This window comes from Ischnura elegans, chromosome 8 (assembly GCF_921293095.1).
Source record: "Ischnura elegans chromosome 8, ioIscEleg1.1, whole genome shotgun sequence".
In the NCBI taxonomy this organism is placed as follows: Eukaryota; Metazoa; Arthropoda; class Insecta; order Odonata; family Coenagrionidae; genus Ischnura; species Ischnura elegans.
The window spans coordinates 103,099,407-103,121,651 of NC_060253.1; the positions used below are offsets into that span (position 1 = coordinate 103,099,407).

The 22,245-nt window shown below is 40.4% G+C and overlaps 1 protein-coding gene across 12 annotated transcripts in view; it reads left to right on the top strand.

Moving 5' to 3' along the window:
- The first annotated feature begins 1,735 nt into the window (after positions 1-1,735).
- LOC124164576 (peripheral plasma membrane protein CASK) overlaps positions 1,736-22,245 on the top strand; it is a 209,581-nt gene continuing 189,071 nt past the window's right edge. For all 12 annotated transcript variants that reach the window (XM_046541957.1, XM_046541959.1, XM_046541964.1 and 9 more), the window contains exon 1: positions 1,736-2,131. The gene's annotated coding sequence lies outside the window, so the exon portion shown is untranslated. The remainder of the gene's footprint in view (positions 2,132-22,245) is intronic.

Below are 22,245 nucleotides of genomic sequence, written 5' to 3' on the forward strand. Positions count from 1 at the left end.
TCCTAACATGATGTACAAATAACCTTTTTGATGATTACAAGAGATAGTTTAGCCTGCGTTGCTGCCGGTTTCATTGAGTCAGGCTGCGAAGATGCTACGCCATGGGAAAAAACTTAGGCATTAAGAGACCCAAAATATATGGCTTAAACGATTTTTTTTACGTATGGCCATTATTGAAGAAAATAAATTTTCCACTTTCGTCACCTATTTTTTTCGGTGAATTTTTCATAAAACCAGCTTCATTACCGGTATTATTGTCATGCTAGTGACATAAACGTAATTGGTTGGAAGTTCAAAATTTTTAAATCTAAAAATGCATTGTTATGCATGCCATTCTTTTACAGATTTATGATTTAAGGTTCTTATATAAAGATAAAATTGCTTGTGGGGCAATAGGAGATTACAACGGACGATGTTTTTGGGAGAACCGTTTCTTTATTACATTTACCTTTGATATTCTGTCCGCTCTTACTCCTCCCTCTTTATCGTCTTACTCCTTATACTCAATCTTCGGCTTCTTCAAGTCAATGTTTTTTTTAATGAAACCAGCGTCAACTCTGGCTCTCTTGTAGCAGCCTTAAATGAGGTGGTGCGAAGTGAGCGAGTATGAATTTGCAACGGGGCTGTTTTGTCTACCATTATTCCACAAGATGATGACTGAAGGACTAGGTGCAAATGACCTTAGATGTCGAGGCACCCTTAAACAAAATACTACAACTGAAGGACCTAGTATTCGGATGGGTTACTAGTGGGACTGTACGAGAGAATGGAATACGATTTGGGGGAGCTGGTTTTTCCCAAAACGTTTCTTTTATTTATTTGAACAAATAATGAATCTATAGTCTAATGGAGTCGATTCTATTTCATCTCCCTTTCTTTCAACAGGATTATCGTTTAAGGATAGAATTACTAGTAGGAAAGTACGACAGATTGAGGAATATTTTAGGTTGATAGTGTTCCAAAAAGGGTTCTATTTTTAATAGAATGACTATTGAATACATAGTATGCATATGATTATTGGGCAGGATTGTGGTGTAAGTTAGAAGTTCATATTGGGGAATCAAGGGAGATTGAGGATTAATTGTGGTAGATGGTTTTCCCAAAATGTTTCATTTTATTTATTTGAACATAAATTAAACGTATATGCTACTTGATAGGATTCTTTTTCATTCACCTTTCTTCCTTTCAGCAGGATTGTGATGTAAGGGTATAATTGCTAATGGGGCAGTGGGGGAGATTGAGGAATGTTTCGGGTAGATGGTTTTCCAAAAAAGGCATCTTTTCTACTCGAATGATTGATGAATAAATATTCTAACTGGCATTCTTGAACATGATTGCGATGTAAGGATAGAGCTGCTAGTGGGGCAGTAAGGGAGAATGGTTTGGGGGAGAGATGGTTTTCCAAAAAAGGTTTCTTTTTTTTTATATTTTCGCTTTTCCTCCTCCCTCATTCGTCGAGGGGCTGTGTATGTGAGAGGAGAGGAGAAGGTGGCGCGGTAGGAGAGGGGTGAGGGGAGGAGGGAGGGGGGGGTGAGGAGGTCGTGTGGTGGGGGCGGCCCACCCCCGCAGAGAGCATGCGCCCACCCCGTAAGGTAGGCCCCACTCGCATCCGGAGGGGAGTCTCCTGCCCCTCCCTCCCCGCCTCCCCCGCGCTCCCTCCCCTCCCACCCCGCCTCTCTCTCTCTCTCTCTCTCTCTCCCTTCCACCCCTGGCACTCCGTTGTCGATAGCTTCGTCGTGTGATAGCAGGGATAGTGTGTGCGTCGCGCTGCCGAAGAGGTCGTACCTCTCTTTTCCCCCGCACCAAGTGTCGGAGAAGAAAGAGAATCGGGTGCTCTCCGGGTAGAGTGCCCAGTCGTGTTGCTTCCCTTCCGAAAGGAGGGCCAGAAGAATTGGAGGAGTTGGTCGGCCGATAACGCGAGCGTGGGAGTGGGTATGGATATGAGCTGAAGAAGGATCGGCACTGGAGTCGAGGGAAGAGTGTTGCGTTGGGAGGAGTGACTCTCTTGTTTAGACCACCCAAATTCCCTCCTTCTCCTCGTGTGTGTATCAGTGTGTCTGTGCTTCGCGACTTCGACCTTCCTCGTTCTATGCCCGGGTGGTGGTGCGATGCAGCAGCTATACAGTGACAGGTGCTTCTCTTCACGATATCTTCCCCCTCTCTCCCCCTCTGTCCCTTGATGTATCATCGCTCTCGAAACGAGTCGAGAGCCCACTTGAAAGCGTGGATTAAGTGCCAACAGTCCCCATATTTTTATGAATTTAGTATATATTTTATGTGTACATATTATGCATGTTTTATGTATAGTATGCACATATATTTTATATGCATTTCTCTCTCGTGTTCCCTGAGACGGTAGCCCTGTGACTTTGGTATTTATGCCATGCACAATGATCCCGAGTTCCCTCTCGTTTTACCCATGGTTGGTCCTCTCGATTTGAATATGTGGTAGGCTCCTTCTCCGTATTCTTTTCGTGACCTTGTTTTTCCTCCTCAGCGGTACTGTCGAATTGGTCCAACTAATTAGGTTCCCCCCAGCGGTCGACCTCATTTATTTCGCCCTATACCTCTCCTCCGATCTCCGAGGGGGAACCGACGAAACCATTCGACCTTGCCCGCTCGCCCCCACTCATCGTCCTTGTATCATCATCCCTTCCAACCGAAGAACCCTAGCTCAATCTTTCCCTGCGAGCTCTCCCCCATTCCACGGGAAAGGGTCCCCGTGTTTCCCTGTGGCTTCGTCTTGAGACGCCGAGAGCTTCCTCCGTTCCCAATATTCTCTCCCTCCCCACCCCTGTGGCAAACCGTGCTAACCTCTTAGCCTCTTCCTTGATCATCTCCCCACAACTTCCCTCCCGGAGTCCTTCGATCCCTTCAGACCGGAGAGAAAACCCTGCAGCAGGCTTGCCGAGGAGGAGGAGGAGAGTTTGCGGTCATCTCACGCGCTGGAGCATCCGTCCGTGTCAGCAGGCTGCTGCTCGTCGTCACCAGCGTGCGAGGGACATCACGCGGTCACTGCACGGGAGCTGCGACCATCACGACGAGTTCAGCGGGGCACGCGTGCAGCTGATTCGTCGACGACGCGATCGCCGCTGCTCTACAATTCTCGGTCTACCCTAATTCATCTCTCCAGCCGCCTCTATACCCTTGCTGTATCCAGTTACACCTTTCCCTTTTACCTACTAGCAAGCCACAGGGATAAAACCTCCCTATACTTTCACCCTGTCTCTTGTGTCCTTGCCTCGAGCTGTAATCTCAGACAGCCACTCTTTCAGCTGGGGTTGGTGTGGTTGCTAGAGTGCTTCTAGTCCTTTCGGTCTGGGTTCAAATCCTGGCGTTGGCAGAGATTTTTCAAAAACTGTCCGATCCCTGCTTGAGTAATTTGTGGAGGGTACTCCACTTACAATACTCCGTTAAGCCGTGGTCCCCTTGCCGCCTTTCGTTAAGAGCAGGCTAATGCCGACGCCGGGTTTCTCTCCACCATTGCCTCCCTACCCTTCCTTCATTGCGCCAATGGCCTTAGCTGTAGGTCGCCTCCTCCATGTACCGTACCGTAACCTCAGAGAGCCACCCAAAGGCCCTTTCCCTTCTCCCGTTTGTTCCCGACACCACCTACGACCTCTCCGCCACCTCTTGCGTCACGAGCCGTGTCGTGCGTGTTCGTGGTGGGAGTTCACGGCGTCATCACGGGCGCACACGTCACACGAGCGTGCGTGGGGGCACGCGGACGTCAAAACACGGGACTCTCGATGTAGTGGTGGGATGAGGATCTATCGCTCTCAATTTGCCGTTGCCCTCCCTAAACAGCCTCTCTCTCCTTTCGCTTCCCCTGGTAAACACGCCCACATTCCCATCCCGCACTTCACATGCTGGTTTCCCTTCCCTCACCGCGCTTCAAGCCACACTTTTGTCTCTCCTGGTGGTCATAGTTACCACATTTCCTCATGTCCATCATCGTCACTGGTCAACAATCCATATTTCTACGTATTTCTTCCTTTTCACATCCCTCTTTAACTGTTCCATATATTTTATTCGAGGTCTTCCTTTTCCGTTCTTGCCATCCACTGGGCAAATGCACTTCAAACATTTAGTACTTTGAAAAGACGTTTCCTTAATACAGTACCTTATGTTTTCTTACATTTAGAGTAAATAGATATTCGCAAAAACACCCACAGACTAAATTTACCAATAGCCTAAAGCAGCACTGATATCTTATCTTCAGGATTATTATGGGAAACAGAAAAAGGTTGCGATTTAAATGATTAAAGAATAGATTTAATCGACATCCTGATACTTCTCACCCTTCCCAAGCAATAAATTTAACATAAATAAAATTCATCATCATCACACTGGTCAAACAATGCTAATATCGTTTTGACGCAGCTCTCCACTAAATTCTCCTATCAGCTAATCTTTTTACACCTACGCATTTGTTCATTTTTACATCTTTCTTTACTTGTTCTATATATTTTATTCGAGGTCTTCCTTTTCCGTTCTTGCCATCGCCTAGTCCCTCGACGATTGTCTTCACTCGGTCATAATGTCTCAAAATATGGTCTATTGGGCTGTTCCTGCCCTGATGACGATGGACGACTCGTGAATCGAAACGTCGGCCGTGATGGAGAACCTGACCCGGTGGAAATCCCGAGTAACCTTCATTGGTTTTCATGAGGCTTTTCTTGTGTCCTACTCTTCTGACGACTTCCGCATTACTCACTCGGTCGATCAATTTCATCCTCATCATTCTTCAATAGCACCACATTTTCTCAGATCAACTCATGTATTCCCTCATGTATTCTGACACTTACTCACCCTCTTACGTAATACTTTGTGCAACCAAGGCCAGCAGAATATTTTTATCGAAACTGTCTCTTTTCCTCGGAAGAACATATGTATCCTTTTCCCTTGTGTATTTTTTCTTTCTAGTTCATAAATTCTTGAAAATTTTCATAAGCCACTTTGGAGTTATTCTCAATGTTTAGTTCTTTATACGGTCATTGCAAGCTCCGATCTTTACTACTTCTATCGTTTCATGAAATCCAACATTGGAATGATATTTTTCTCTAATACTAAGATACATTTAATACATGAAGAGATCATTCTTAATCAGAAAACAGTAGTAATATGAAGTTAAAAAGCCAATTCTTGAATCCAAGTTACTTTCATTTGTAGATTATGGCTTTAAATACCAATGCAACTGAGCTCTGCCATCTCCTTTCATATTCTCTCTACCTACTTCGTTGCAAAAGTATTGAGTACCAATTCCTTATCGAATGAATATTCAAGATAGCCTAGGAACGCAAATGAATCTTGAATCTGCTCAACGTCGGGTGCATTGGAGCAAGCCTGGTCGAGTAGGGCATCGTATTTCCCCCTATATTCCCCTGTATTTTCGGGCCCTCTACCTTGTTAACTTTGAATGCCGTGTCCTGGCCTGGTGCCTGTCCGTCTCCCCCTACTTGTTTGCTACTGCACTTTGTCTCCTTTCGCGTGGAAGTGTGCCTCTCCCTATACTCCACCCTTACTTTTTTTTCCTCCACCCATCCAGGGAGGTCTCCCTTGTGTGGGTCCTTTCCTGTCTCCCTTTTCAACTCCATCTTTCTCTCTGCTGCCCCCCTCCCCTCCCTCCTTCCGCCTTCAACTTCCTCGCCATCCTGCTCCGCTCCTCCTTATGCTCACCTCCCCCCCCCCCCCAGAAAAGCCAGTTGCCTCACTGCCCTCCTTGCCAGATTTACCCTCTCACTATGCCTTTCTCTCCTTCTCTCTCTCTCTCGCCCCGCGTTTCCATGGAAACGGGAGCTCGTGTGCACGATGCAGCTGGAGTTCGTCTTGTGTACGGTATCCATCTCCTTCTCATCGGAATCCTCCCTTGTACTACTCACCCGACTTTGTTTTTTTTTTGGGGTGTTGTCCAGTGTCACTTCGTTCTTCGTTGCGTCTTCTGGAGTCTTTCTATTTCTCCATTTACTCCTCGTTTATAGTGATATTATTAAGCTCAAATAATGGTTTTCCGTTAGTTTTGGTAATCATAAGGTTGTACTGATCTGTCAGTAATAGTGCTTTTGATCCTCCTCCTTTCCTTCCTTAATTAAGGCCCAGTCGATATTGAACCGTGTAGGAATACACGGAAATGCATCAAAGTGCATAAAAAAACTCACAGGAAAAAACTTATACTCATCACTAGGATCCAAATTAAGATCACTAGAATTCACAACGAGTATTTGAACTAATAAGCTTTTGTATCATTATTGGCCAATACAACTAAGCTTAAATCCAAGATAACCACGTAGGAGTTACAATGAAGGAACCCTCCCTTCTACTCACCCGACTCTGTTTCCTGGGTGTTGTCTAAAGTCTCTTCGTTTAGCATTGCATCGTTTGGACTCTCTCTATTCCTCGATTTCTTCCTCATTTCTGGTGATATTTCTAGATCAGAGAATGATTTTATCTTGATTATGGTAGTCATTTGGTTCTCCTAATCTGCCAGTCTCACTACTTTTAACCTTATTTACTGTCATTTTTTATCCCCCAGAGCCCAATAAAGTTCTTCCAAGTTTAAACGATGAATATCTATTTCCCCCCCTTTGTCTTTTTTGTATTTGATTGCTTAATTGCCACCCGTAGTCTATTTGTTTATCGAGGGAATCCGTCATACTGAGTCGTTCCATTTCTTTGTTCTCATCACTTGACGCAATATTCGATCTCAAAAAATGTTTTTATTAAGTTTAGGGCTATATTTAAGTGATACAGCTGCTAGATAGTGTAAGTTTTAGCTCATTCGTTGTACTTTGTAAATTAATGGGCATTATTCCTTCTCCTTATATTATTATGAGATAATGTTATGTGCCACTGTATATTTTTTCTCCTATATTTGCAAAGACTTATTATCCTGAGTTTCATCCATTTATTGATTACTTAGTGAGGCCTTAAAGAAATTCAGGCGTACTTTTGGTGGTATTTTGAGCTTTTACCTAAAAGTCCAAAAATAGGAAATAATGATGGCACCTGCCAAGCTCAGCACATTTGACGCAATATTTCAATTACTGAGAAATCGTTTCCTTCATTACAACTCCCACCTGGTCATTTTGGATTCGAGTTCGAGTGATTTAACCAATTATAATACCAAAGCTCATTACTTTTAATTCTCATTGTGACTTCTAGTCATCCTAATTCGGATCCTAGCTGTGAAGTGAGTTTTTTTTCCTTTGAGTGTTTTTGCAGTTTGATGTATCTTCGTGTGACTTCTTAACGATTCAACGTCGACTGGGCCTTAACTATTTCCTAAAATCGTAGACTATTGCCCTTGCTGGCTCCCAGTGTCCTTTTTCTGGACCTAGCTTTTTGTATCTTACTTTTATTATTATAGTCTCTTTCTTTGCCTCGAATAAATAGCATATGATGGGTAGATAACATAAATTTCATACTTTTGCACGGTGCAGTGTCTTTTAATTTCACATTGTTGCTTCATGAATTTTAAATTCATCGATACTACATGAATATCTGCGTGGCTAGAATTTAATTCAACCTTGTGGCCTTAATTTTCTAAGTCTTTTGCCATGGTTTAATCATTCTTTTCATTATTTTCCCTCCTTTCTTGTTTTGGTGGTTCCTTGGATTAATTTTTACTTCGACATTTCAATTTTTGGTTTTTGTGATGTCATATCATGACTTTTAGCATCGCCTGTGTGAGCTCTGTAAACAGGCAGTCGACATCGTATTGCATGATAGGGATTGCGACTGTAGGGAATTTTCTCGGCTTACAACACCACGAGTAACACATAATTGGTATATTAATGACACCGAAACCCTTTAACTTCCAACGGCACTTAGAATTTAGTTCCACCGTGTCCGCACCAAGTAACGCGTTTTGGAATTCCTCTCATTTTTTATCCTTACTCCAGCTTTTCTCCTCAAAACCCTCGACTTTCTTCCTTTTTGACTCACTTGTTCCATTCCTCTCCGATGGGCAGCCTCCTGCTTGATTCTGAACTTCTCGCCCCTGAACGATTAAAAATCATACACAATTCCTATCCAGATCTTCCACCTTCCCTCTTTGTCTATCTGTCTGTTCCCTGCTTTACTTTTACCCGCTTGACCACGTGCTATCAGCTGTTAAAAGTGAACCGCACCAAATGGTTCGATTGCTCCCTCATTTCCCCAACTATTGTTTTGCTTAAAATTTTCACCGCTTACACCGAAAAAAACCGACCGACTTTGTGTTCCCCGGCATTTAAAAAAAATACCAACGTTTTAGCTTCTACCACAGCCTCCGTTTTTGTTGAATGTCATTTCACAGGACTTTCCATCCTCACATTGTTTCATTTCGCCGTATTGTTCGGCGGTGCTGTTTACTGCTATGTAAAGCGGAAAGCGCCGAGTAATATTCTTTTCCTGCATATCATTTGTATTTTTTTCATGTTTTCGTTGCTCGTTATTCAGCGAAAAAGCCTCTATAATTGAAGAAAGATTTGGTGCTTTGCCGGCGAATAGACTTCGTGAAGAGTTCTCGTGATCGCCACCGGGTCAGGAACTCCATATCTGCAGAAAACGTCGGCAGATATGGAGTTCCTGACCCGGTGGCGATCCCGAGAACTCTTCACCAAACCTCTGTTAGTGAAGGAAAAAGCGTTTTCTATACTACTTCCTCGCTGATATTCTTTAGTATGAGCGTACGTATTCTATAATATAAGTCTAGTGCGTTTAACTTCCTTGTTTTTGTTCCAATCAATGATTTTCGATACTCAAGAAACAACGGCCTCAACTGAATTAGTACTCTGGGAACGGTAATGTTTTTCCTGCCCTAAAGATAATCCTCCAAATCCTCGTCAACTGTTTTATCCAAACAAAATACAATTACTGATGTAATTCTGAGAATGCTAGTCACTAAGAGGAGCAGAGCGTAACAAGCTACCGTTTTTTTTAATAATAATGCATTTTGCAGCGATACGATTTTGATCCTCTGATCTCCCCTTCCAATTCAGGATTTTCTAATTTTTTGTTTAGAAGCTTAGGTAGCTTTATTTAATATCCTGATGTGAAGTTTTATTTTAGTACCCTGTTCGTCTTGATGTGTCAGCTAGAGAGAAAAATTATTAGTGCCTACACTGTGCTCCTAAGGACAGTCATGGTATACACACCATGAATTTGCTTTATAATTTTATGATATAAATATTTTCCACATCTATTTAGTGTTTTGTGGGAAGTTTTTACAGTGCGACATCCCATTTAAACTACCTTAAAATGTAAAGCCTAAATGGTACCGTCAAAATATGTTTTGATTCCATACGAAGAAAGTTACTAGTTGAAATAATCCATTGCCAATTTGACTGGCTTATTAGTCTATGTAGCTTTTATTTATCTGGCTTGATAGCCTATTATCAGCATTAATGAATAGTTATCTTGTGATATTAAATCTCTGTCATGTGTTCACATGGCCTATATTGTTTTTTAATGCTGAAAACTCATTACTAAACTCATTGGAAACTCCAAAAATGAGCTTTTTGCGGAATATTGTTCATTTGACATGGTCGCAAACATTCATTAACACAATGTGCATAAAATTTGGGACAGTGATATTAACCGAAAATGTGCAGCACTCGACAAAATGAGAAAAGATCTCTCAGTAATGGATTTTGGTTTCGATTGTGCCTTGTCAATTTTCTCCCGAGAGGCAGTTGCGGATTTAATTGAAATCTCAATCAGGGACTCAATGCATTGCGGCTAGAAAGCGTTATCTAAGAGACCATGCATTTTGCGAGCCGTATTCTCGATTCTATCGCCTTCCGTTTCGTCGGCAGCTCACTGTTTGCCTCGAGTTTCCGTGAATTCACTCTTAAATTATGCAGAATCCGCGGAGGCTCGCGAGAAACAGAGGTACTTGATGAAGGAAGCACGACTTAATAATATGAGTCGGATGTTTGATTAGCACGAGCAGCATCAGTGTTCCTCGAGACAGTCATTACGGCCGAATTTTGGGGTTAGAAGGCGTTCACGCTCGCTGCATACGTGGAAGGTGTGTAGGTGAACTCAGGTTCTTCGTTGGACAAGGTAGTGGTTGGATGGAGAATATGTGAATCAGATTAACTTAGAGGCCCGCTATGCTGACATGAGAGTCCTCTTTGGAGATGAATTGTGGAATATTTAATTTGAATGAGCTAAAGGATATCCGAGTTTTACCGGAAGGATGATGTTAGTGCCAGATTATGAGTTGAGGCTTGCAATTAAAGGAATTTCTTCTCATTGGTTATCGTGAAGGAGCAGGAAGATAACCGATCCGAAGTGATAAGTTTTTATTTTTAAACCCATTGCACATTCAGTGTAGGGATTTTGAATAAAATATGACAATGCTTTCAAGTCTTTATTTTAATTGCACATGATTAATCTTCCTTCAAAACGTGTGGATTGTTTTTCTAAAGAAATTGAAAGACACGGATTTGACCTAATTTAGAATATTAATGCCAGAAGACACGAATTTAAGCCGTATAAGAATAATAAAAATATAAATAATACTTAGGAACATAAGACTACACCCGTTTATTGTCGCAGTTTATGGCTGAGATTAAGATGAAAACCAAGAATAGACATCAATATTGGTGCATCTTTGGTTTTAATGGCTAAGCTTAAGCATTAAATCTTTAAAATATCGCTTATTATAGATTTTATCGTAATCTCAATGGCATTTGGAGTATCAGAAATTTAGCATTTATATTTATGTATATCGTTATATCAGCTGTTGTATATTTTCAGTAGAATTCCTTACTTAATTTAGTCTTTCCAATGCATCAAAAATGTCAAAGGCTGATTATTTGACCTTTTTTCGGCCGAAATTTGTGCCAGTGCATCAAACGTTATTGAATTTCTCTGGGTTCGCCTCCTTACCTCTTGTAATCCACGAAGTTATTTCCATAATCCCAGAACCTGCTGCGTTATCGCCTCTCTGCTAATTGCGGTGTCGCTAAAGAAAATTTAAATGCCGTCTGTGCTCTCAGGTGCTTCGTTTACTTTAAAGATCTCATCCGCTGTGTCAATAAACTCAACCGCTAGCAACGCTGAGTTTACGAAGATAAGTCAGCTAGTCCATTACGTACGTAGTTAACGAACCAGTCCTTCTATTATATGGCCAAATTTCACGGCTAAGCATGGAGAACTCTTACGTGTCAACCTTAAAATAGTGATTTTTTTTCGAAAAACGCTAACATGTTTTCGAGGTATAGAATAGCTTTTCATTAGAATATCGTGTATGAAATTGCGCTTCTTTTCTTTAGCTCTAGCATTTCGTTATCAATCGATAATAGAGGGAAATAGAGGTATTTTTCTTCAATTTGTCTTCCTACTTCTCTTCAATTACTTAGCATAGAATTTGTATTTAATTTGTTCTTTCAATTTTTTGGTTGGTGTAAATTTATTTCTGCATTTACTCGTATGTGGTTTGGTGACGTATTTTCATAGAATTTTCTTAGAAGAGAAAGTTTGAATTCTAAATAAGTGTTTCAAGAAAATTCATTGCGTCAACGAATCCAGAATCACAAATTTTATGCACAAGGTTTGGAATTGTTTTTTTTTACTTTGAGATTATCAGGCCTAAGTGATATATTCCAAGGTATCCGTAATGTGTGTCAATGAGGCAGGGAAACCGTTTTTGTGGCGTTGCAGCTAATATTTCAAGTGAAAGTGTAGCTTTTCTTCAAATCTAAATAATCAATACTCACGTGAGATTCTAGTGAGTTGTGCGTATTACTCACACTTCACACACCGTGGTAAGTTTTGACTCAAAGAGTGTAGACGCATAATTCTATTTTCCCCCTGTCCTCATATCTCTCAGAATATGGAGCATGTGCTGACATGTCTTATTTTTCCTCAAGCTGATGCGGTAATCCAGATCTTCACTTTATTTTTAGTAAATTTAGCGTAGAAGATGATGACAGGCCTTTCTTTGAACAGATTAGCAACGTGAACCGCCATGCCGTTATGGCTCTTCATCTGTCATCGGCTCATTTGACGGCGTTCATACTTCTCATCCACTTGTTCTTCCCTCTCTGGGGATGCTACATACTGCATAGATTACTCCCTGTATGGATTATTCCCGTAGGCTCAGCCACATTCAAAGGAACCGCTCTTCTTTGCCGCGGCTGAGCTTTGGCTCAATTAGTGCCTAGCGTCAGTCATTACCGCGATACTGAGTGCTTTAACTATGTCAAAGGGATGAGTCAGTGTTCACAAGGAATTCGTCATCGTACTCGGTGTGCGGTCTTGAAAATGTCTTTCTCTGGCTCCCGTCTGCTCTTTGCGGGTGCTTCTTGGCGCTGAGTGCTTCAGAGCCAATTTTGTCTTTCGAATCCTGATCATTTCCATTACTCTTGACTTCATAATTTCCTAGCCAGATGATTTAAGGTGGTTTAAACGTTGTTAACTGGTTTCGGGAAGAACCTGTTTATTAGCAGTCTGCAAAATACTCGTGTGTATGTGGTCGTGTGTCCTACTTACGGCGAACTGTAGTAACTTGTTAACTGAGTCAATAAGACTGAGTTGTCATACTTACTTCTTACTCACTAATATAGCTATGGAAGACAAAACGATGACTTTTTTTTCTTTTTACTCCATGTAAAACTCGAAATGACTTAACACTGGTTGGACAATGTACTTTCGCCTTTTTTTGTTTTTTATGCTGGTGATCATCAGTATCCTCTCTTTCTCCGTGGCTGCAGTTTATTTCATTCGTAAAAGTTTCGTCGTTTTCTGGCGGAAAAGAGAAAATTAGGGAGCGATGATTGTAAGAAGCAGGAGTTATTTTTTAACATAGGTGGAGATCGGTGAGGTGAGAAGTGCCGTAGACTCAGTGGATTGGGTGTATCAAATGAATTTGGTTCTTCAACTTTTACATGAGAAAATATCTAACAATAAGGACGGCTTATATGAGCCTTTTAAAAATGATAAGAGAAATGTGATAAACAATCCTCCGTCTTAAATTGTGAGCATTTGACGTATCACAGCGTTATCTTGCTTTCAGTAGGTAGTTTTGAATACAAATTTTCATAAAATGCAATCACAATTTTATAAGTTAAGCTTGCGAATAATAAGGAAGCACTAGGTTCAAAAATGCCTCTCTTCATTTTGTGATAAAATCCCGAATGCTGCATAAATTTTCTTCTTGTATTGTAGCAACGATTCACTTGCATAGTCCTACTATTACAATCATGAATAGTCATGGAGTATCATTCAGAAATAGTCTAGTCAGTGGCTATATTTCTAAATATCTTATCTCTATTTAAATATATCCATGGTGGTGGAGTATTTTTTCCTGCTAAATCCGTGTGCAGGCATTCATGAATTTCGATGCATACGCATCTTCGTGTCCTTCGCCTAGTTTTGTGGTGGGAGGCATACCCCAGTCTTTCTTGCTGTCTCCTTGGCTCCAGAGTGGAGCCACCCCGTTTCTGTTTCGTCGGCATATCCCTCCAATAAAAGATATAGTGTCCGGCATGATATGGTGGAAATCTTTGATATTCAGCTTATTAAAACAACTTGTCTGTTTCCACACTCTTTTATTTACACCGACCATGGTTTCGGCAACTTATACCATTATCAAGGTACTTGTGCCTTGATAATGGTACAGGTTGCCTAAACCATGGTCGGTGAAAATAAAAGAGCGTGGAAACAGACGAGTTGTTTTAATAAGCTGAATGTCTCTCCAGCGTCGCACTAATCGCGTTTTCAATTGGAACCCTCTCCTAAATCGTCGACTTTGACGGGATTCTAATTTCAGGCGAGCAGGGTCCCAATTCGGTTCCACTTTCGTTCAATACAAAGCACACGCCTTCGATGCGTCTTTTGTTCTGCGGATATCCTGTGAGAATCATACACCTCAGCGCTCAACTACCACGAGGCTTTTTTATTTCCTTCGTCGGTCCTATAAACCCGCTGGCAGATTTACTTTTATGTAGCAGGTTTCACTTTCCTACTTCCTTAGTGTGGTTGGTGAGGAAAATTGCGTCGTGTTAATTTTTTTTAGAATATTTTAGGCCTCAAGATTTAGAACATTTAGGAATTAGGATATCGAAAATTTTCATCGAGACTTCCGTGTAAGCATTATATAAATTTAAAATAATCATGGAATCATATCCACTTCAATATTAGACTTTAAGGAATCCACCCTAAACTAATAGATGTGGTAATAAAATATATTTTCACGCAAAAGCTTATAGTATTATTAAAAATAAAACCCGAAAATCTGAATTGTGTAAACTCACTATAGGAACTCGTTGTCTTATCGCTAAGTTTTTCATCGGTTCCGTTTTTGCGATAGACTCCGTAAACGTTCACGTCTGGCGATACCGCTGTTGCTCCCAAACTCGGTCAAAGAGCGAACACCTTGATGACCTTAGATGCGGGACTCTGGCGCTGTACTAACGACCGTGTTGCTTGAGTCATTATGTGCCCACAAGGATTACTGCATTGTATCCTCTGATACCACTGAAAGTCCACTATTGTGGAGGACACCTCGGTAGCTTGACTTGCAAAATTCTTTGCGGCACGGCTTCATCTTGGAGATCGTGGTTTGAGTTCAGGGTAAGGTAATAACAATAATATTGTCTGTAATGATCACAATTTAGATCGTTTTAATGTATTTGGAAAACATTTTAAAAAAACCCATGCCCGTGCGAGACTCGAACCCACGACCATCTGGCGAGGACTTAGCCCCTCCGACACCGAGGTCGGTGTTTGGCAAAAATCGCCTCTCGATTGAGGAACTCAATTTTACGGATATTTCAGCGATATATCGTACCATCAGATACCATGGCTATTTATCTTATGCAACATCTTGATAATTTTATCCGGTGTCAATTTTTCATCGGATGATATGTTACGTTATGTTCTATCTTCGCACTCATCATAGTGATTTATATCGAGACTTTCGTGTATGCATCAGTAAAATTCAAAATAGTCGTTGAACCATTTCCACTTGAATTTTAGGTTGACGGAATGAATTCTAAATTAATAAATGTGGGAATAAAAAATATTTTCTCTTGAAAGACTACAGTGTTATGTAAAGTAACTTGAAACCCTATTCATTTTTAATACAAATGTAATTTATACGGACCACAAAATCTATTTCTATTCTTGTAATTGGGCAATATATCACGGTTTTTATAGGGCAAACTTATATCCCCAATCGTTGAAACTCAATACAGGATTCGCGATATGTTAAACTTTGATGATATTTCCCGATATTTCGATTCATCGCCCAACCAAACAAACGTACTTCCCCTTCCGCTCCCTGTTTATCCCTTCGTGTATACCCATCCTGACTGTATCTCCCTCTGCACCCCGAACCCTTTCTGGCCCTGCCCTGTCGTTCGCCGCCACCCAAAACCCTTTCCACACCACCCTGGACCCCTTTTTCGGGCCCAGAATGCCAAGAATGCTACGCCGGCGGTGCCAGATATATCGCGCTTTAAATGATTCCGACGTGCCTGGTCTTGCTCCTCGTGACGCCCCCCTCTGTCCCCATCAATCCAAACGACGTCCAATCCACTCTCTTTAGTCCTCGGAACACTCACACACTCACACACGAGGCGCTGTCGCGACAGCTACCACGCTATCTCAATCTCCTTTGCGCCGTGCCTCTCTTGTTTCCGACCTATTTACGTTCGCAATGAGAGTGGCTTTTTTAAAATCTCTTACAAACAAAAACCGATACACCTTATCAAACTATTTAACTTATTAAATTACTTATCAACCTATACAGGGCGTTTCAGGAGGAATCTGCAGTAATTCAGGTGGTGGTAGGGGAGACAATTTAAAGCATTTTTGTCCATCAGCATGGGGTCGCAATTTCTTTGTTACCGAGCAACGCAAACTTTTTCTTGGGTGCACTTTTCAGTTACCACGGAAACGGTTTTTCTTGGGTATCCAACCTTTTCGACATTTTATTTAATAGCATGGATTTTTGAAGATTTTGAATAATTAAGGTTGGACGAAAATGTGCGATTAAAATTGTCGGAAACAATTAATATCAACAGGGGTGATATTGCACTTTCGTAATTTTGATACACGCTCAAAGCTCTAGTTTAATCAAGCTCAGAGATAAATTATGTAAGTCTGCAGCAAAAGCTGTCTTTATGCTTTCTCTCAATCTCTTGGAATTATTGTAATAACAAAAACAGAGAAATTGTTTGAGATAAAAAATCTTTGAATCTTTTTTTTAGTTATTTTTTCTCTCTCTGAACCTCAATTTTTTAACATCGATCAGTGTCTTGAAGTGTAGTGGTCTTTAAAAATCATATGCAAAAGTTTGGTCAACCTTGTGTATGTTTTTATACCTTCATAAGTTTTTCTTTGAAATGAATATGATTTTTTATTCCTGAAGTTTATAAAAAACCATATTCATTGCAAACAAAAACCTAGATGGAGGTATAAAAATGTACCGAAGGTTGGCCTAATATTTTTCATTTAATTCTACGAGACCTTTTTCATCTTTTGAATTCAATCTACATCCTAAGCCCCTTACCGAATGCAGTGCAACGCTCGTGTAAGTTTACGGATTGATTTGTGTGAAAGATATCCCCGCGATACCGTGCGTGGTCATGAGAAGAAATTTTAAGATTAAAGCAAGAAATGTTTTTACCTAGGAAAAAAAGTAAGCACATGATGCTGCGTTGTCTGACCTCAAAAGGAACTCGGAAATACCATGGGGATACCTTGATTTACGGCGGTTAGCAGTATCTCTTCCCGGAATTGAAAAAAAGCTATAAATATAGGTGATATAAGGGGCCACGGCAGAAAAATTCATGCTAGTTTTTCGTTGTAGATCTTTATAGGCTCAAGTAAAGGTTTGTCATTTCGATCAATGCTGTTGCGGAGAATCAGGTTAATATGTTAGTTGCACCATCTTTGATTTAAAAGTCTCCTATAAGTCCCCAGTATTCGATAGTGTGCTAAAATAAATCTGTCGATTCATTCCTTCGTCTTATTTATTAATACTAGTAATTTGTACTACATCATTTTTGTCCATCCAAGCTTTGAACCGAGCAAGATCCAAATGGCATGTTGATGAATATTAATTGCCATAAGAACCATGTTGTACCATCTCTCACTATTATGATTTCTATATTTTTCCATTCATCTTTTAATCGACTTCGCAGTGAATCTCATTTCTTGTCTACCGTATTATTTACTGTTAAAAAATGTTTTGGCGTCTTCCTTGTTAGGTTATCAGTGGTCTAGAGGTCTATCACCAGTGGTCTAGAGGGTGGAGCTGATGATTGAGGGGTCCTGGGTTAAAAATCCCAAACGAAGCATTCGGATATCCCCAAACGAAATTCTCGAAGTGCTATGTGTCTCAGGGAAAAGAACTGTGGCTTAGTTCGAGGTGAGCTCTACCAATCCAAACCAACGTTCGGGTTGAGTCACTGAATGTGTGAGTGAGGACTTTAAAAACAAACACTACTCCGTTTGATATTTTCCTCCCCGCTGCCATGAAGTATAAGGTTTGCTGTTGCGGCCTCTTTTCTCAGTTAGATTAGTGGCTTTCTTAATTCGAAAGAGATTCGGCTACCCGCGGTAAATCATGGTATCCCTTTGTTCATTTAGAGTTCATTTAGAGACCAGACAACGCAGCTTCCTGGAATCTTAGCTTACTTTTTATCTTTAATGAAAAGATCCAAGATATTTCTCTTGAAATTCCCACCCTGAACCATAAATGGGATATCTCACACATAAATCAATTCGTAACTTTGCGCGAGCAGTGCAGTGCATTCAGTAACAGGCACTGGAAGGAGATTGACCCCCAAGGCCTGCGCCGTAGATCCTAGTGCGTCATACAGCTGTACCATTGATTTGTTACGAGGGCAGCCGACCTCTGGGGAAAAAGTTCGTAACGCGGTAAATCTTATGTAATCGATTTTTTTCAGGAAACAATCGGGTTAATAGAGTATAAAGTCTCGTTTACCTCAACGCGTGTGCGTAAATGGTGCTACCAATTTTTTTCTAAAATAATAAATGTATAAACCTATTCAATAAATTATCTATTTCTCTTTCGAAACTAAGCATTTTTGGCCATTGAGCGTAGCCTACGTCTTTCATTTCTGTACTGTTATTAGAAAGCCAATGAAAAAATTCATAGTTTTATGCAGACTGTGGTGACATACTCTTCTCTGGGATGGAAAATGTCTATTTTATGCTGAAATCTTTTCAAAATTATATAAAAGTGCATAAAAAATGATGCTAGTAAAATGGAGGCACCTCCAAATTCCACGTTGGTAAAACAATTCTTTAGTTTGAATTTAATTTCGTGGAAGAACAAAAATATCGCTGTGGAGTATTCAGATTTTTCAGAATGTGTGCCGAAAAATAAGCTCAAGCCCTCTTGGTCTAGCGTTGCTTTGGTAATGCTTTATGGTGTCTACGGGTCTCTTAAGTGCATACAGTTTAAGGACATTAGATTGACGAAAGTACTGAATTAAAAATAGTTTTTGTCGCACAATCGCGGGCACCTAATGGGCGGTGCCTTGGTACTTGGCGAGGCATTTTTGCAGAATATATTGAATGGAATTCTCCTTGTAACATGCGCGTGACTTAAAATTTGCGTTATGACTTTTAAAAGTTCAACCCACTCCATTGGAATATCATTGATTCATATTTGCAGTATTAGGAACTGAAATCTTTTATTTAAGATAGACAAATGTGGCATTGAAAATTTAATTATTTTCTCGATATTTTCCCCAGCCACGAAATAATGTCTTCTTATTTTCAACTGAAGAAGTTTTTGCAAAGTTTGTTTGATAAAATTTATCTGTGAAACAGTTTATGAAACTAGTTATTATATCGTTTCACAACTGAAATTTATTTCGTGATTAACATATGCGATAAACAAACTCTTTCCGAGACCCACAGAACCCTCGTTTCTAACTTGATCATCTTTTGCAATTCGTTTAGTTGGCGGTAAAATAACACCACGATTGTTCAAATGAGAATATCAGCCAAATGATAAGAAGAGAGGCTAAAGTAAGCATCAAAAATTTTACTCCATAAACTCCGATGAACGTGCCACTTCTACCATCTGCAGCTCGAATCTTACCACATCTGCTCAGTCCCCTCTCTTCCCTACCGGTTTTCGCGTCTCTCTTGTTTTTCGCAATTAATTCTCCGCCGCACCGCCCATTATTCCGATAAGAGCGATCGCGATTTGTGCTTGTTCCGCCTACGCTTCGCGTCCTTCGTTTGTTAGCGCGGGGGAGCTGTGTGCCGTGTGGTGGTTTATAGAAGGGGGCGTGCGTCGCGAGGAAGAGATCGTTACATCAATCATCACGCTGCTCCGCCGTCTCTCGCATATCTCTCTCTCTCTCTCTCTCTTTCTCGCCCGCGGGTCGCAGGAATTTCGGTGTTTCGTCTCCGAGGAGGGAAGTGTGATGTGAAGCGTTTCGGTGTATGTATATATATTTTTAAGAGTTTTCTCCATCGCTGTCAGCGACGGAACTTTACGTGCGACGTACTTAATCGTCCTACTTATCTCAATTCGTCTCGTGAAGACGATGATCCGTCTTGCATAGCGCTCTGCTTGTCTCTTGCATCCACTGAACATAGAATTTCGGTGGTTTTTGTTTCTGACGAGATTCGCTCTTTACTTTCTCTTTATTTCTAAGATTTTACCTTTCGAGATGATGTTAGAACTTCGGTATTTGAGGAATCTAGAGAGATTATTTATGGTTTTGTATTAATATTTCTATGGTATTTGTAACGGTTGCTATTTAAATACTGTTGATGCTTAATGAATATTTATACTTTAGGTCGTTAATCAGTTGTTGATGTAAGGAGAGGGGGCATTGCTAAAGAGGAGAGGAAAGGGAATGTTGATCGAAGGAGGGAGGCAAAAAGGAAACCGTATCTTGTAGAAAATAAGGAGGTTTTTGGAAAAATACAAGCGTCCGGCGTTAAATGATATTACGTGAATGAAGTTAATTTCTATTAGAATTCTTAAATATGGGAATGTCATATTATTAATGAAATATCATATTTTACTCCAGTTGTGACCGTTCTTTTCGTGAAAAAAATATTTATCTGGGGATGTGCCGAAAATTTTACTCCAAGTGTCGTTCTCAATCATATTGGCTTAGCTTTTCTGCAATCTAACTCATTTTTCTTCGGCCAAAATTTGTTTCCAATTATTCAATATTTTGACGAATGATGTGGTTTTTTGAGGCTGAAACTCAGGTAGAAAATTACTTTTATTGCCCAACCTTGTATGCAAGAAACTTTTTCAAGCGTAAGAAACTTTTATGAACAAAAGAACTTCCATGAACGGCAGAAACTTTCATGTTTTATGCATGTATATTTATATTGGTGCTGTAAAGCAAATTATGGAGAGCGTTTTGATCTTCTAATTTGTTTCGCTGTTGGATCAAGTGATGTGGTGAACCTCTCCTGCGCTAAGGGGCTCTTTTTGGCGTCTGACCTGGTCGTGTTTTGCGTTTTGGCCCTTGCACTCGGCGATTAATATCCCTCGGCCCACTTCCTGCATCTCAGTGGGTGCCAATCAGGTTGCTGGCTGATTCCGGATACCGCGTGAGCCATGGCCCGATGCCAAAGTCCGCGGCTTTCTCAATTCCCGTCTGCATTTATGTTTAGCTTCATATGTAATAAATTTAAAATGATGCACAAGTAAGTATCTAACTTAAACTAGAAATTCATCTCTCCATGGCAATCGATATACGTAATGAGTTAATTCACTTCGTTGGAGGATGAAAAGAGCATGTAGTTAGAGTGTGGGGTTTCTGATTGTATGTGCAGTCCCATATACCGTATGAGGCTTTCGTACACCTCAAACAAATGTCTTTGAAGTGAAAGGTAGCCCAAGGAAAGGAAATGTATCAATAAAATTACATGCGCGCGGCTTAGCCCGAGATGAGCTTTACCTTTACTTATCCAAACCATCTTCAGGGCTAAATCATTGAGAGAATCAGAGAAAAAATTAAGTGGATTTCTTTCGCTGCCATATAGCATAATAAAGTCTTAATTTCGGTGCAGCAGTAGAACAATATTTCAGTTATTTACTCTCCGTTATCTTTGAAATTATAATAGGCTAAGAGATACGCTCCATTATCTTCGCTCTCACGCAAACGGATAGAGGTTATCTTGCAGTTGTCTTATTGGTAGATGGCAACTTCTGGGGAAACAATGTCTTTTATGTCGCGTAAATGAATGGTATAGAATACGTCTATCTTCCTGATCTCATTGCGACTTAGTTCTCAATTGCAACTTGCACCGCTAATGCTACCAGAGAAAAGATTTTATTGTATACAGGTTCACAAAAAGGTCAATTCACACTTTTATTTTGTATTTTTTACTTCATAGGAGAAAGTTGAGGATGCAAAATCTTTCGATAATTTAAACATATTGTAAATTAAATTTGTACCTAGATAGATGTACTATGTGCATTAATTGATGCATCATTATTATAATTTCAAGGGAAGAAGTGGAGGCAGTATGGAGTTAATGTCACTAAGTAATTTAATGACATGCGTTAGTAAGATCACCAAATATTGGACAGAAAGCAATTTATTTGAAGTCAAAATTGAGATAGCGTCTTGATTGGCAGATTGCTTTTATTTATGCAAACTGCGGTGATTCTGCAAGCAAATTTCGGAGCACGAAGCAATAAGAGCCATCAGTTTGAATTTTGGCATGAAGTTCCGTAGCTCTCGCATGCAGACGGGACAATTGTCGCCCACAACCCATCTTACGTGAAACTGCGTTCAGTTTTGCCCTGAGTGAGCGCCTCCGTTTTATGGGCTGCACCTCACACACCGCTCCGTCAGAGTTATGCCCAAGTTTGCCTCTCCCTTCTACTCTCCAACCGCCGTCCTACAAACGCGTCGTGTGAGGTAAGAATCGGAGCATTGCAATCAGTTCGGAATGATATAAATTGAAGTACACACAACATTTTCATTTAAATGACCCTGAATCCCCTGAGTAAAAAGTGAATATTAGTTTTTATTTCTTTTATTTTAATAATGTTTCATTTTATATTATGTTTATTGATGTGACATAAAAAAGTAAACATTGGGAAGAATGGTGCAGTAAGAGAGATGATTTCAGATGGTGGGATCAATAGGTTCGATAATCTGGGATAGACGATACTTCGATAACTCGATATATTTTCCGATAGTTAGTATACTTTTAAAACATTCATAAAGACAAATTTTGATTATATTATTTGTAAACCTTATGGCAGGAACCAAATAGAGCCAT